This window comes from Pongo abelii, chromosome 5 (genome assembly GCF_028885655.2).
Source record: "Pongo abelii isolate AG06213 chromosome 5, NHGRI_mPonAbe1-v2.0_pri, whole genome shotgun sequence".
NCBI lineage: Eukaryota > Metazoa > Chordata > Mammalia > Primates > Hominidae > Pongo > Pongo abelii.
The window spans coordinates 28,508,411-28,524,491 of NC_071990.2; the positions used below are offsets into that span (position 1 = coordinate 28,508,411).

Below are 16,081 nucleotides of genomic sequence, written 5' to 3' on the forward strand. Positions count from 1 at the left end.
CGACGAGGATGGGATTCGAACCCACGCGTGCAGAGCACAATGGATTAGCAGTCCATCGCCTTAACCACTCGGCCACCTCGTCACATGTTAAGCGTGGCAAAGTCATTTTCTTCCTCCGCACAGTTAGTTTTGTAATAATACTATTTTTAATCACTCTCTTTCTGGCTTAATCCTGATTCGGTCCTTACAACCACACCCAGAATCGGGTATTTTTAGGTACATTTCGCAGCAACCACAAAAGTGATAAATGACACCTAGAGTGGTTCAGTTACTTGGCACATATCAAACGAACAGATAAAAACAGTACGCCTAGGTATTAAACACGTAGATCCTTGCTGAACACCGGAATGAATGGACATAGGATTTGAACCCTGGTTTGCTGACCTGGCTCCAGCTAGCTGCTCTGTGTTCTCCCTTTGGAGGCACCGGATTATTCCTTCTCCTGATGGGAACATCTCCAGGGATTCCTGTTTTCTGGGAGGTGCCAGAAATTAGCAAATAAACTACAACGAACAACAAACCCGCTCTGTGATTCCCTTATACATTTTTGCTTCTGAAATATGGCGGACAGCAAAGAGACGCTTTCATTTCTCTCTTGTTCTTTCTCTGGGGTTTGGAATTATTGCATTGCTGCGATATGCAGCAATGGGTCAAAACGGGGTTGGAAAAAAAGTAGAAAGACTCCCCGGTGAGCATTTTCGTTCTAGAGTAGTTTGGAATGTTACTGCGTAAGATGATTTAGCCTGGCTGCCACCAACACTTACAGGGTCGGGTGGGGCAATCCTTCCTAGAGCAGGAGCCAGCTAGCTTGGGTCGGGGTTCTGTCCCACTCACCGTGTGATCTGGGTGGGCCACTTCACCAACTCCATCCCATAATTTTTATCTATCCAGGAAGAAGCTGACTTTGGCAATTTCAAATAAACCGAGCACCAAGGAACCCATCTACTCACTAGAGCTTCTCGGCTTTTCTATATTTGGTGGAAAATATTGGAGAGATTATTTCTTGCCCAAATGCTGGGGTGTTTTTGTTTTTGTTTTGTTTTGTTTTGTATTGTTTTTCCTTCCTTTGAAATCTTTACTTCTGTTTAGGCAGAAGGGACTGTCTTCTCTCCCCATCATGTTCCTTTACCAAATTTCATATATCCATCCTCACCATACAACTACCCAGCATAGAAAACTGACCTGGATTAGAGGACTAAAGATTTGTTTATTTAATGATTCAAACAATCGTAGTTATTTATTTGAATGAGGACAGTTGTTATGATTTTCCGGTCCGAGGTGGGTGTATCACTTGAGGTCAGGAGTTCGAGACCAGCCTGGCCAACATTGTGAAACCCTGTTTCTACTAAAAATACGAAAAAAAAATTAGCTGAGTGCGGTGGTGTGCACTTGTAATCCCAGCTACTCGTGAGACTGAGGCACGAAAATCGCTTGAACTCAGGAGGTGGAAGTTGCAGTGAGCTGAGATCACAACACTGCACTCCAACCTGGGTGACAGAGTGAGACTCTGTCTCAAAAAAAAAAAAAGAAAGAAAGAAAAGAAAAAAAAAAAGAAAAGAAAGTAACTATAGCAAGGTTGCAAGATACAAGGTTAATATGTAAAAGTCAATTCCTTTTCTACATACTAGCAATACTCATTTGGAATATGAAATTAAGAAAGCAACACTATTTATATTAGCACCAAAAAAAAGAAAAGAAGAAAGAAACAGAAGAGAAAAGAAAAAGGATACTGAGATATAAATCTAACCAGATATGTACAAGATCTATGTGAGGAAAGCTACAAAACTCTGACTGAAGCGATCAAAGAGAATCCAAATAAATGGAGAGATATTCCATGTTCATGGATAGGAAAACTCAATATTGTCAAGACATCAGTTCTTTCCATTTGATCTATAGATTCAACACAATCCTAATGAAAACCCCAGTGAGATACTTAGTTGTGGAAAAAACAAACAAACTCAAAATTTATATGGAAAGGTGAAAGATTCAGAATAGCCAACACCATGCAAAAGAACTATGCTGAAAAACTGACATTACCCAACGTCAAAGTTATAGTAATCAGGGCAGTGTGGTGGTGTGATATGGTTTGGGTGTGTCTCCACTCAAATCTCATCTTGAATTCCCACGTGTTTTGAAAGGGAACTTGTGGGAGGTAATTGAATCATGGGGCAGATCTTCTCCATGCTGTTCTCATGATAGTGAATAAGTCTCACGAGATATGATGGTTTTAAAAAGGGGAGTTTCCTTGCACAAACTCTTCTCTTGTCTGCCACCATGTGATACATGCCTTTCACCTTCTGCCATGATTGTGAGGCCTCCCCAGCTACATGGAACTGTAAGTCCAGTAAACCTCTTTCTTTTCTAAATTGCCCAGTCTTGGGTGTGTCTTTATCAGCAGTGTGAAAATAGACTAATACAGTTATCAAAATAATAGAAAAATAAATCAATGGGAAGAAGTGAGAATTACAAAATAGACCCATAGTAAACTTATCTTTGACAAAGGAGCAAAGGCAGTTCAGTGGAGAAAAGCATGATTTTTTAACAAATTTTAATAAAACAATTGGAGATTCATATGTTAAAAAAAAAAGACTTTAGACACTGACCTTAACACTTTCATAAAAATTAACACAAAATTGATTATACACCTAAATGTAAAACACAAAACTGTAGAATTTCTAGCAGATAACATAGGAGAAAATCTAGGTAGCGCTGGCTTTGGCAATTAGTTTATAAAAACAACACCAAAAGCAAAACATCTGGAAAAAAAATAAGTTGGATTTTATTAAAATTAAAAACTTCTCTGTGAAATACACTGTTAAGGGAATGAAAAGAAAATGTACAAAGAACTCTCAAAAATTTAACAAGAAAACAAACGACCCAGTTAAAATGTAGGCAAAAGATCTGGAAACTTCACTAAAGAAGGTGGCAGCTAAGCTTATTTATAGATTCTCAACATCATACATCACTAGGGAATTAAAAATCAAAACAGCAGGTGGGGAGTGGTGGCTCATGCCTGTAATCCTAGAACTTTGGGAGGCTAAGGCAGGCGGATTACTTGAGGCCAGGAGTTCAAGACCAGCCTGGCCAACATGGCAAACCCCCATCACTACTAAAAATACAAAAATTAGGCGGGCGTGGTGGTGCGTGACTGTAGTCGCAGCTACTTGGGAGGCTGAGGTGAGAGGCCTGCTTGAGCCCAGGAGATTGCAGTGAGCTGAGATCGCACCACTGTACTCCAGCCTGGGTGACAAAGTGAGACTCTGTCTCAAAAAAGTAAAATGTAAAAAAGTAAACAGAGTTTTAAGAAATTTATCACCCAGAAATAATATATGAACCTACTTTGAATCATAAATCGAACAACTCACCCATAAAAAAATTTTTGCGTAACTGGGAAAATTGAACATGGACTAGGTATTAGATAATATTAAGAATTTTAGTTAAATATTTTAGAAGTGACAAAGTTATTAAAATTATGGTTTTGTTTGTTCTTTTTGTTTTCTGTGACACAGCCTCAGGAGGTCCTGACAACATGTGCCTTTTTTTTTTTTTTTTTTTTTTGAGACGGATTCTCACTCTTTCGCTCAGGCTGAAGTGCAGTGGCGCGATCTCGGCTCACTGCAAGCTCCACCTCCCAGGGTTCACACCATTCTCCTGCCTCAGCCTCCGGAGTAGCTGGGACTACAGGCGCCCGCCACCACGCCCAGCTAATTTCTTTTTGTATTTTTAGTAGACATGGGGTTTCACCGTGTTAGCCAGGATGGTCTCGATCTCCTGACCTCGTGAGCCGCCCACCTCGGCCTCCCAAAGTGCTGGGATTACAGGCATGAGCCATGGCGCCCGGCCACATGTGCCCATTTTTTAAAATGTTCTTTTCTCTTAGACATATACTGAAGTATTTAAACATCAAATTACATGATGCTTAGAGGTAGCTTAAAATACTTCAGTGGAGAAAAGGGGAGATGAATGAAATAAGAATAGTAAATGCTAATTTTTGTTGAACCTGGTTGATGTGTGCATGGAAAGTCATTACACCATTCTCTCTATGTAGGTTTGAAAGCTTTAATAAAGAACTCTCACTCTTAAGGGTCCACCGATGTTGAGGTGTTTGAGGGAGGGAAAGTTGTTCTGTGGGACCCTGGTACTGAAGACATGATCTGGGTAACCCCTAGCTCTTTCCTACCCACCCACCCCTCTATGCCCTCCTCTTTCCTACCCACTCACCCCTCTATGCCCTCCATTTCCCTCTCTCTTCTGACATAATGAGGCATGCAGGCCTGAGTGAAGGAGTACCTTCTGGCAGCTATGGGAACTATGACTATGCTGATAGTGCAGATAATGCCTGTGAAGAAGAAAGAGAGACTCACTGAAAGTTTGATCTGTATAGATCCTTTGGTTTATTTTTAAATTTAATTCTATTTTTATTTTATTTATTTTTTCTGATGGGTTATCTTTTCTTACATATGATGATGATAATTCACGACACTTAAATAGTGAGGTTTTGTTTTGTTTTTGACATGGAATCTTGCTCTGTCACCCAGGCTGGAGTGCAGTGGCATGATCTCAGCTCACTGAAACCTCGGCCTCCCCGGTTCAAGTGATTCTCCTGCCTTAGACTCCTGAGTAACTGGGACTACAGGTGCTCACCACTACATCCATCTAGTTTTGTGTTTTTAGTAGAGACGGGGTTTCACTAGGTTGGCCAGGCTGGTCTCAAACTCCTGAGTTCAAGTGATTTGCCCGCCTCAGCCTCCCAAAGTGCTGAGATTACAGGCATGAGCCACGGTGCCCAGCCTCTTTTTGCCTAAATCTTCCTAATAATTTTTAATGATAATGACCTCTCTTTCTTCTCTGCCCCAATACCTCATTCTTTAAATAAAGCTTATGATTTTGGCATGTTTCTAGTAGGGCCCAATTCATATGTGTATTAGTCTAGTTACTGTTTTATATTAACTTTATAAATTCCATTGACTTGGCTTATAATAGCTTTATGATTTTTGCTACTTAGGTAGGCCATTTGATTATTGTTGGTGACAGAATAATGTAATTACTAAACTCTGAATGGAAATAAAGTATTCAATAAACTCAAATTGAACTTGGAGTATCGTTGCTTTAATCTAGTGTATTTATGGAAAGCAAATCACAAAGGTGGACTGTTGAGTAAAAGAAAATATTAAAATATTGTTAAATACTCTGTATTGCTGCTACTTTGGGATTTACCCATTTATAGGCACCAAAAATAATTTTTTTTTTTTTGAGATGGAGTCTCACTCTGTCGCCTAGGCTGGAGTGCAGTGGTGTGATCTCGGCTCACTGCAAACTCCGCCTCCCGGGTTCAAGCCATTCTCCTGCCTCAGCATCCCGAGTAGCTGGGACTACAGGCGCCCCCACCATGCCCAGCTAATTTTTTTTGTATTTTTATTAGAGACGGGGTTTCACAGTGTTAGCCAGGATGGTCTCCTGACCTCATGATCTGCCGGCCTCGGCCTCCCAAAGTGCTGGGATTACAGGCGTGAGCCACCGTACCCGGCCAAAATAAATTTTTAAATAAAATTTTAAACACTTTCGCATTCTTAAAGTTTACTTTGATGGGTACACAAGTCTAGACTGGCAATTGTTTTATTTCAATACTTCCAAAATATATTTTATTGTTTCCTGGGTTTTATCATGAAGATGCTTGTTAACATTCTAATTGTTCTTTCTTTGCAGAAAATCTGTACATTCTCTCTGGCTGATTTGAGACATCCTCTTATGTTTGGTATAACACAGTTTCAGTATGAGGTGTGTAGTTATAGTCGTTTCTCTTTAACGTGCTTGTGACACATTTGCTTTCTGACTCTCTAAGTGAAAATTTTCTCTCCAATTTTGGAAATTTTCCAGGTATATTATATTTAAATATCTCACTTACATTTTTTTCTCTTATTTTATTCCTGAACTCTAATCGTATATACTTCAGAATTTTCACATAATCTTCCATTTCTATTATTATTATTTCTATTTAAATCAGTATTCTGTGGCTGTGTAATAAAGTATTCCAAACTCGGTGGCTTAAAACAACATAGAACTCAGCTGAAATGTATCATCTCATCTCCTTGTAAAATCAGCTGGATTTACAAATTCAATGTGAGTTGGCAGGGCAGCTGGGACTTGCTGCTCCTGGATGCCCTTAATGCCTAGATGTCTGATACTTGGCAAGGGCTATTTTCTGGAGTTCATCAGTTTTCCTTCATGTGATCTCCCCAACAGAACTGCCCAGCTTTCTTATACAGTGATAGTGCTCCAAGATGTTGAGAACTGAAGCTGCAACCTTTCTTGAGACCTGCACTTAGAAGTAACACAGCATCACTGCCACTGTGTTCCAATGGTCAAAGCAGATCACAAAGGCAGCCCACATTCCAGGGTTAGGGGAAAAAGATTTGGCTCCGCCTTCTGATGGGAGGAGATGCAAATAATTTGCAGTCGTGTTTATCTATCTCAGCTTGCTTCACGTGTTCCATGTTCTTAAATATTTTTGCTGTATTCTGGGTTAAGGTTTTGGCTTTATCTTTCAGTTTAGTAATTCCTTCCCCAGCTGTAGCTAATATGTTATTTAGCCTTGTCTATCAGGAATTTTTTTTGGCTGGGCACGGTGGCTCACGCCTATAATCTCAGCACTTTGGGAGGCCAAGCCGGGTGGATTACCTGAGGTCAGGTGTTCAAGACCAGCCTGGCCAAAAAGGTGAAACCCCGTCTCTACTAAAAATACAAAAATTAGCTGGGTGTGGTGGCACACCGCTGTAATCCCAGCTACTCGGGAGGCTGAGGCAGGAGAATTGCTTGAGCCCGGGAGGCAGAGGTTGCAGTGAGTCGAGATCATGCCACCGCACTCCAGCGTGGCTGACAGAGCGAGACTCTGTCTCAAAAAAAAAAAAAAGAAAAGAAAAATTTAACTATTGTGTCTTTATTTCTTGAATCTAAATTTTTACATAATTTTACTCACTCTTTTGCATACTTCATTTGTAATCATATCCTTTATTGATATATGTCAGACATAGCTATTATACACTTTGTGCCTTAAAATTTAACATCTACAGTTCTCTAGGTTTCAATATGACTTTTTTGTATCTGTTGAGTCTCAAGCATAGTAATTTACCTTCTTAGGTTTGTAGTAATCTTTATTATTAACCTTATTGTGTGATCTTAACATAAGAGAGTTCTGCAGGCCTAACTCGGGGAAGTTTTCTTTCAGAGAGGATATATTTCTACTTCTGCCAGGAGCTAGGCAACAAACTTGACCCTGAACCTCTTGGTCTTACTATAGGTTTTGGCCCATAACAAGAGTGTCAGGCTCAGCTCCTCCAACTCTCTGCTTTTCTGATATTAAATATTCATCCTCACAGTTGTATTTCTATTGGTATCTGACTTCAGGTTACACCCGCTCCTCTGTTGGTCCAAGTTGGCTTCCAGCAGTTCTTGCTCCCAACTGTTCCAACTCCCAGGAACTTTAGGCAGAGTTCCCACAGCTATGGCTTTGACTACTCACTACCCTGACCTGGGCTCCAGGTGTTTCTAAGTCACTTTAGTGCCCAGAAAATATTCATTTATTTTCGTTTTGAGTGACCTCTGAAGAATTCCTTAATCGTTTGTGAGACCAGAAATGTCACAAAAAGTGTAGTATCTAGAGACTTTGTTGGGAAGATTTTTTTACAGTAAGAACAAAAAAGTACAGACCAATGGCTGAAAAATATATAAGCACGCAAGATTATCTATTTAGTATTCCAATGGAGAACGTATATCCTGAGCCTAGTCATGAGAAAGTATCAGTCAGTGAAAGACATTCTATTTTTAAAAATGAAATGAGGCCGGGAGCAGTGGCTCATGCCTGTAATCCCAGCACTTTGGGAGGTTGAGGCGGGCGGATCACGAGGTCAGGAGTTCGAGAACAGCCTGGCCAACATGGTGAAACCCCTTCTCTACTAAAAATACAAAAAAAAAAAAAAAAAAATTAGCCAGGTATAGTGGCAGGCACCTGTAATCCCAGCTACTCAGGAGGCTGAGGCAAGAGAATCATTTGAACCCGGGAGGCGGAGGTTGCAGTGAGCCCAGATCGCGCCATTGCACTCCAGCTGGGCGACAGGGCGAGACTCTGTCTCGGAAAAAGAAAGAAAGAAAGAAATGGAAATAACACTATTTTTTAAATGACACAACAATGTCATAAAAAATAAAGACTATGCAAATATTTTTCATTAAAGAAGACTAAAAAAGATAGGACAACTAAATGCAACGCCTGACCCTAGAATAGATCCTATATGAGAGGAAAACATCAGGTCAATTGATCAACTTGAAATGCAGACTGTAGATTAAATACAGCTATTGTATCAATGTTAAATTTACAAAAGTTCCTAATAGTACTGTGGGTATATAGTAAAATACTTAAGTAAAGGAAATGGACGTGATGTATGCAACGTACAGGAGAGAGAAGAAGCAAATCATAAGGCAAATGGGGTAAAATATTAATAATATCTAAATCTGAGTAAAGGATGAAGGGTATTTTTGTATTATTTTTATTTTTTCAACTTTTTAGTGAGTTATAAATTGTTTGAGAAAGAGAGAGGGAGAGGTTTCAACGGAGGTGCCTCAGAAGTCAATAGTTGTGAATTTGTGTTGGGCTGGGCCAGCTCTTTAAAATATGGGAAGCTTCCCCCACCTCCCCTCACCATTCGATAAACCAATAATTTTTCATTGCTCCATGGTTTCCTACAGATTGGTCGCCAAGCAACAGATGCCAGCCCTGCCTTACCTAATTCATCTTTTTTTCAAATAACACTACTACCCCACCCCAACCCCCACCAGTTTGGCTTAGCAGGGGACCCTCAGAGTTTTGTCGGAGGTAAACTACTCTAGACGTGCGGATCTGGGTGCCTACGTGATGCCTCTCACCCGGGCCCAGATTTCCAGTTTGTCCTTGTGATTGATTCATGACATCTTGATCTCGCAAGAGCGTTCCCTGCCATCACCACTAAATGTTCAGTGGACGTTTTGGGCTTTTGGAAACGGAAGTGATTTGGGAGTCTTTGTTCCAAGAAAGGCAGTGCTGGGCGCGGGGACTGGAACTCGGTAGGCGAGGATCCCCTTTGGCGCCCCCCTACAGTTCCCCTTCAAACACGTAGGTCTCAGCTGGTACCCGGGCTGCGCTACTGGCTTTGCACTCCTGGGGCCTTATGGTTGAAAACAGCAGGAAATGAAGCTGGAAAAAGCGAGAGACAACAGATTGTCTGCTTTCAGGCTCCTTCCTTTGTAATTTCACTGTGTTGCTTTCTTTGGACGCTGCTTGTGCAGGACCCAGCCTAGCTGTTTCACAAATTGCGGAGTTTGCATTCATGATTTCATTGCAATTTACTGAATCTTTGAGAAATACTGATTATAAATCATGAAAGAAATGCAAAGCAAACTCTTCGTGGTTGGGGGTGTAGCTCAGTGGTAGAGCGCGTGCTTAGCATGTACGAGGTCCCGGGTTCAATCCCCGGCACCTCCACCAGCTTTTGGGAGTGCGCACTTTCTCCTCTCAATGGACCGGCTTTCCACTTTCATTTCTTCTTACCGTTAAATTAACCTAGTCTCATTCATTCAATTTTCTGCTTGTCTGTACAGCCTTTGCGGTGTTAAATATCTGTATCGATAGCATTGCCACACCAGGAAGGTCTTGAACCCTTTGTAACAAGCATTTTTGCAAATTAATCAGCCTAGTTTCTTTGGATTTCATGCTACGGTATTACTGAAAAACAGAAAGAAAAAAACAGAAAAAATATAAAAATAATAAGAGACCCTTTGTTTTATGCACTGCTTTTTTCTTTTCTTTTTTGAATTCTGAAGAGTTCTTGGAGCAAAGAACAGCATGGAGGTGGAATAGCAGAAACATATCTTATTGATGTCTTTCTTCTGAGCTTCCAACCACCCTATACCTTACCTTTTCTTGAATCACCCCAGATATGGAAGCAGTGGGCCCCGTTAGTATTGTGGGGCGATAGGTACATGAAGGACAATAAAATGCTGTCTGTCATAGCATGGGGTGCCTCCCAAGTCTAACCTGAATGAGACAAATGGGATTGGCTGGTTAAATGAAGCCAGAACTACTGTCCTTTTGCTGAAATAGCTTAGTGGGAGTGTGAGAGACCAGGCATCCAAATATCTCTTGTTCAAGAAAATTTCAGTAAAAATAAATGACATGTTTTTGGGAAAAGGGCTTGTGGGAAAAGGGCTTGTGGGGTGCCTGCATAAACTGGCCATAAAAATATGAGACAATATGTTGTGGAAAGCCACAAGGGTCCTCTGAGGAGGAAAGCCTCCTAATTGCCATCAAGTTCCCACGCTCAGAGCGAGACCCGCTCTCTTATCTGTAAACACGGCGTTCAAGGAGAAAGACACTCCTTTGAAATACTGGAATGTGGACAGACTCCAAGTTAAGCCCACTCCCACTAGTTACTCTCCGATAAGTTAAAGATATGCTGTTTGAGCACAAAGGAGATTCATTTAAACCGCTATTGCTGTCGATTACGGCTATGACGCACTGCCACCTTTTCACTGTTTCGCCCTGAACATCTGCTTCTTAGATCTAAGTGATTGTACTCTATAAATAGTGTGGAGACCAGAGCTCTGAGCCTTTTGCAACCTCCATTTTGCAACGGGCCCCCTGGCTCCCCACCTTTACTCTTAACTTGTCTCTTCTCAATCCTTTGTCTCCACCAGACTTTGGGTACCCTACGGGTGGTGTTGAGGCTGGTCCCCAACACATGTTGAACTCATTTTACAAACACATTTAACTGGATGACCACCTCCACTGCCCCAACACAAAAAAGTATCCCACAACACCTACATACGTTAATCAATCCAAATCAAAGGTGATTTGCCTACGCCAGAGCTAGTATGAAATATTTCATACATAATATGAAAGAAACCAGTTTTTCCCTTTTTAACTTATTGATTTCTAGAAATCATGTTTTATTCTGATAAATTATTCTGTATAATATATAATGTTAATAGATGTTTATGAGGCTGGGCATGGTGGCTTATGCCTATAATCCCAGAACTTTGAAAAGCTGAGGCAGGAGAATTGCTTGAGCCCAGGAGTTCTAGACCAGCCTGGGCAACATAGAGAGACATCATCTCTTTTAAATTAGCAGGGCATGGTGGTGCATGCCTATATTCCCAGCTAGTTACTTGGGAGGCTGAGGCAGAATTGCTTGAGCCCAGGAGGTTAAGGCTGCAGTGAGCTGTGATTGTGCCACTGCACTCCAGCCCGGGAAAACAGAGCAAAACACTGTCTGAAAAAAAAAGGGGGGGTGGTTGCTGTTTATGGTATGTATTCCCATTTAAGTCTTTTTATAGTATTTTGTGATCAAATACATTTAAATTGTTTTTCATGACAAGACAAGGATATTCATTATCTTCACTACTACTTAACATTGTAATGGAGGTATTAGCCAAAGCATTTAGACATGAAAAAGTAATTAAAGGATTAATTAACTATTGGATAGAATGGGATAAAGCCATCTATGTATCTTGGTAGGATTATATATCTGGAAGCCACCCCTCAAAATGAAAAACTTACTATAAATAGAGAATTTGGTAAAGAAGCTGGTTGCAAAGTTAACGTAAACATACACACTGATACACACACACAAAATAGCTTTTCCATATTCAACCTTTGAAGGTTTTTGAATATCAGTTTTATTTTGAAAGCTAACACATGAAGAAAAAGAATCAAGTATTTATCCTGTCTCTCCTGTATGGAATGTATTTCAGGATAAACATATAGTTGATGAGGGAAAGATTTTTCTTCTCAGGAAATAACAGCTAATAAATGCAGGAGAGATTATAAAATTAGAGTCAACATTTTGCAACTGCTATTGCTATAACACATACAGGTCATAATTGGCAATGGCTGCTATAACCATTAGGTGAAATTGGATGAAGGACTCTAGAATGGTTGGAGTAGGCAGACGTCACTGAAAACCAAAGCTAAATTTTATATCATCAAATGTGAGACAACCACATATCATGTAACCCATAATAAAGTAAAGTAGAACATACCCAGGACCACAATAAATACTTGTGTTGAAAATTAAATTTCTGTAATCAAATAGATAAAAACCATTTGTTTAGAGTAAATATTGGAGATACAGAAATGTGTTTAATAACATTATAATGATGCAGTCAGCTAAATCCAGAATGTGGAAAATTCTCCTGGACAAACTGACCTTCAAGAAATAAATGGCATGGAGTCCAGGCATGTTGGCGCATGCCTGGAATCCCAGTGCTTTGGGAGGTGAGGTGGGCTGATCACTTGAGGTTGAGAGTTCGAGACCAGCCTAGCAACAGAGTGCAACACCGTCTTTACTAAAAATACAAAAATTAGCCAGGCATGGTGGCAGGCGCCTGTAATCCCAACTACTCAGGAGGCTGAGGTACAAGAATGGCTTAAAGCCAGTAGCGCTTTCTTTCCCCAGGTTTTTAAAATAACCTTTTTTTTTTAAAAGGTAATATGTGCATTATAGTAAATTAAAAAACACAAGAGGCCAAGCATGGTGGCTCACGCCTGTAATCCCTGCACTTTGGGAGGCAGAGGTGGGTGGATCACCTGAGGTCAGGAGTTCGAGACCAGCCTGGCCAACATGATGAAACCCCGTCTCTACTAAAAATACAAAAAATTAGCTCGGTGTGGTGGTGTGCACCTGTAATCCCAGCTACTCAGGAGGCTGAGGCAGGAGGATCGCTTGAACCTGGGAGGCGGAGGTTGCAGTGAGCCGAGATCACACCACTGCACTCCAGCCTGGGCAAAAAGAACAAAACTCTGAAAAAATTAAAAAAAAAAAAAAGAAAGAAAGAAAGAGAGAGAGGGAGGGAAGGAAGGAAGGAAGGAGAAAAAAGTAAAACACAAGAAACAAAGAACAAAGTCATCCACAATCACAAGTAGTTTATACTTTGATGTGTCCTTTTAGGTCCTGTGTGTGTAGACATAACATCCAGTTATATGGGATTGAGATTCTACAGTATATAGTATATATTATGCTTTTTTACACATCATAAATATTTACCAATTCAGAATTGCAAAGCTATATGAGTATTCTGACAACCAAGAATATACAGCACCAACTCAGTCTGTTAGAAAAAAAATGTAACCTTGCTTTTTTTTGGGACAAAAATTTTATAGAAGGCAAAAATGGAGACATGCCTCTAGATAAAAGCATTAGCAGAGTTCTGATTAAAATACTGCATTCCCTTAGTGCTCAATTGAAAATAAAACATAAAGCAACTGAATACACTAAGTATAATGTTTCTAAGAGAATTCATTAACAGATCTATACCATTAAAATATTAGCAAGAAGATATGTTTCCTTTTAATTACTTCATGTATTCCTATAGTACAGCCAGAAGAGATGCACATACATCAATGGCTATCGTCAAAATGGAAATATGGACACATCTGCATTCATCTCTCCCTTTATACTTCCTTCTGCCTCTCTACTGCTAACCTGTTGAACAAGTCCTGATATACACTACCCAGTGGTGGTTTCACAATTCCATGTCCAAGATACATCTTTTCTAAAGATATTTACTGAAAAGTAAAGTGCTCATATAGACCTATGGTTATCATCTAAAACCATGTTCTAGATAATGGAGAGATACTAGCAAAGCGCCCTTCCCTTCACCTTTCCTCTTTTCCCTCTTCCACCATCCAGGTGGCTATATGTCCAGCTCCAAGAGGTGGATTAACAAAGGTCACTCCTGGAAGACAGGCCTTCCTAAAAACTAACAAAAGGATATAAATGGATTGTTTTACTACCTCTACTTCCAACACACTTTGAGCAAAAGGACTTACATTTTAATATACAACAATATTAACTAAAATGCACATATAGAACACTGGTTAGACCATCTGAACTAATCTAACTCACCTGCACAGAACTCTTCCCCCTACATACTTCTTCCTCCACAACTTGCCACTACCCAGTGAAAAGTCAGTGTACTCTCCAAACATCAAGTTTAACAATTCCATTCCCAAATAGAACCACTCCTAGACAATTTTGGTGAAAGGTGTTACTTTAATATCTACTTTTAACCTATGTTGTGTGCTTTTACACATCTAGAAAGACATGTTTCAAATAGGAGTTGTTTTCCATTTTATATACAGTAGTGGTGAATAAATGTGCATATACATGACACAGGCTATAATTTAAAAGTGTCTTCTAAATAGGAACATTATGGCCTAGAATCGTTCCCCTTCTCACCTCTAAATTAACCCTGTGGACAGGCATGAGCATCCAGAAGAGGTATAAGCATCCAGTTAGAGATTTTAACAATTTCACTTCTGTGGGGTTTTTTTGTTTTTGTTTTTGTTTTTTTTTTGAGACAGAGTCTCACTCTGTTTCCTAGGCTGGAGTGCAGTGGCGAGATCTCAGCTCACTGCAACCTCTGCCTCCCAGCTTCATGCGATTCTCCTGCCTCAGCATCCCGAGTAGCTGGGACTACAGGCGTGTGCCACCATATGCCCGGCTAATTTTTTTGTATTTTTAGTAGAGGCGGGGTTTCATCGTGTCAGCCAGGATGGTCTTGATCTCCTGAGCTCGTGATCTGCCCGCCTCGGCTTCCCAAAGTGCTGGGATTACAGGCATGAGCCAGTGGGCCCTGATCACTTCTGTGTTTTTAAGAACACTATATGAATTTTAACACAAAGTGTACTCAATGTATCAGTTTACTAACTCTACTTTTGTCATACACTAGCAACCTCTTTAACATCTGGAAAGACTAGATGTTGTAAATTAGGACTCCTTTGTGCATTTATATACACTATATACACAGCATAGTAAAAGACCATAAACACACTGGTATAAAGCCCTTTGCACTTTCTTCTCCTTCCTCCCTGAACCAGCACAAATATAATAATGTGTACTGCTCAGGGAAGTAGTTTGATCAGTTTTCAAAAGACAATATTTCATATGAATCAAAACGATATCTACAATGTATTTTGTGCATTTCTAAACATTTAGAAAGCCTAGATGTTTCAATTAAGGACTTAAGTTTGTCCACTATATACACAGTAGTGTTGAATAAACCACACGCGTAACAGTGGTTATATCTGAAAGTGTCTTCTAAATTGAAACATTCTAGTCTAGAATCCTTAATTTCTTCCCACTCCTCTCCACCACAAACCCAGTGGATATAGGCACTTGTGTCACTTAGCTGATGATATCATTTCACTTCCGAAAGTCCTTTTCAGGAGACAGTCTTTAAATGAATTTTAACACAAAGTGTACAAAATGTGTTAGTTTATTAACACTACTTTTGTCATACGCTGGCAACCTCTTTAATATCTAGAGACTAGATGTTATAAAATTGACTAGATATTATAAAATTTAATATCTAGAGACTGTATGTTATAAAATACACACTCAACAACTCATTTGTCCAGTATATGTACAATATGCACAGTATAGCAAAGTTAAATGAAAAGCACATAACATATAAGGCAATGGATAAGCTGACATTTTCTAGTACACACTAGCAAAACACCTTTTGCAGTTTCTTTCCTCCTACCTCCCTCAACTCAATGAACAAGTAGAGAGCACACTGTTCAGAGAGGTGGTTTAACAATTCCACTTCCAAATACAGTATTTCCCATCAGTCTTTAAAAGCTATTTACAAAGTGTTATTCAACTACTTCTACTTTTAAATACATCAAGCACTTCTAAATAGCTGAAAAGACTAGATATTTCATATAACTTTCCCACCATATACACAGCACTGTTAAATAAAATTGCATACATGTAACAATGGTTATAATCTGAGGTATCTTCTAAATATGATCATTTTGGTCTTGAACCATTCCCTCCTCACTTCCTTCTCTCTGCCTTCAATTCAGTGGACATGTACAGGCACATGTAATGCTTAGAGATGGTTGAACAAATTTGTATCGAAAAGTCATTTACAGAAGACAAGCTTTCCTATGAATTTCAACACAAAGTGTACAAAATGTGCTAATTTTACTGAGTACTTTGTCATACACTGGCAACCTCTAACATCTAAGGGACTAGATGTTGCAAAATTA

At 39.8% G+C, this 16,081-nt stretch overlaps 2 non-coding genes across 2 annotated transcripts; one reads left to right on the forward strand and one right to left on the reverse strand.

The window, feature by feature from the left end:
* Nucleotides 1-82, reverse strand: TRNAS-GCU (transfer RNA serine (anticodon GCU)). Its single transcript has one exon. It is a non-coding gene; the product is annotated as a tRNA-Ser (tRNA).
* A 9,357-nt stretch (nucleotides 83-9,439) lies between these two features.
* TRNAA-AGC (transfer RNA alanine (anticodon AGC)) lies at nucleotides 9,440-9,511 on the forward strand. The gene has a single exon. It is a non-coding gene; the product is annotated as a tRNA-Ala (tRNA).
* Nucleotides 9,512-16,081: the final 6,570 nt, after the last annotated feature.